The sequence below is a fragment of the Etheostoma spectabile genome, unplaced genomic scaffold (assembly GCF_008692095.1).
Source record: "Etheostoma spectabile isolate EspeVRDwgs_2016 unplaced genomic scaffold, UIUC_Espe_1.0 scaffold363, whole genome shotgun sequence".
Lineage (NCBI taxonomy): Eukaryota > Metazoa > Chordata > Actinopteri > Perciformes > Percidae > Etheostoma > Etheostoma spectabile.
This window is the reverse complement of record NW_022605593.1, coordinates 197,442-198,189: the sequence shown is the minus strand read 5'-3', so window position 1 is coordinate 198,189 and position 748 is coordinate 197,442. Positions and strand designations below refer to the sequence as shown.

Sequence of the window (748 nt, the reverse complement as noted above, 5' to 3'; positions counted from 1 at the left end):
GAAGAGAGGGCCCCTGCAGCCTGCAAGGGGCCCTCTGTATGAGGGGCGATTAATGCCTCCGAGAGGCAGGCAAACAGGAAGGAGATCATTAAAGTATGCTAATGATTTGCTTACCAAAGTTCAGATAAGATGTTAATAGAACACAAAATGAGAAATGGCAAAAACATGGTTTTATAAGCAAAATAAACAGGATTGGGTAGTAAAAAAAAACAGAAAAACAAAGGCAACATTTTCACTTCTCAGCTCACAGGGTTGATAATTTAAATGACTCCCATTGAGGGTGGAGTATGATTTTTAAGAGAATATTGATGATTGTTTGTTTTTATTCGATATGAATATGGATGGAGGTTTGGCAACACAGTTCCTATTAGGTGTGATGTTGCCATGGAGTCGGACGACGTAACTTCGGCTCTGCATTGACTTTGCATTTGATGTCTGATCTGTAACATTGACGCAGGAACATGTTTAGTGTCGGGGGTGCTGACAAATGTTCGAGAGTGACATTATCAGCCAAAGTCAACCACCCCAGTGCATCGATGCAACGCTCCACAAGTGGGAAAAATAAGAATGAAATCCAAAATCCAAGACAGGGAAAGACTAGGCCCGGGTAACGCAGGACGCTAGGACAATGGTACAGAACCGGCTTACACAAGCTCAAACCATGAGCCACAAAGGGTATAAAACACATCACTGAATTAAATTAAAATCAAAAGTTAGCTGCCCCGTTGTGTGTTGCTAGCGGGGGGGG

General features: G+C 42.8%; 1 long non-coding RNA gene across 1 annotated transcript in view; it reads left to right on the top strand.

Annotated features, from left to right (window-relative positions):
- LOC116686426 (uncharacterized) overlaps positions 1-149 on the top strand; it is a 10,704-nt gene extending 10,555 nt beyond the window's left edge. Inside the window, exon 3 of the long non-coding RNA XR_004331250.1 lies at positions 9-149. This is a non-coding gene — a long non-coding RNA (uncharacterized LOC116686426). The remainder of the gene's footprint in view (positions 1-8) is intronic.
- The last annotated feature ends 599 nt before the right edge of the window (positions 150-748 follow it).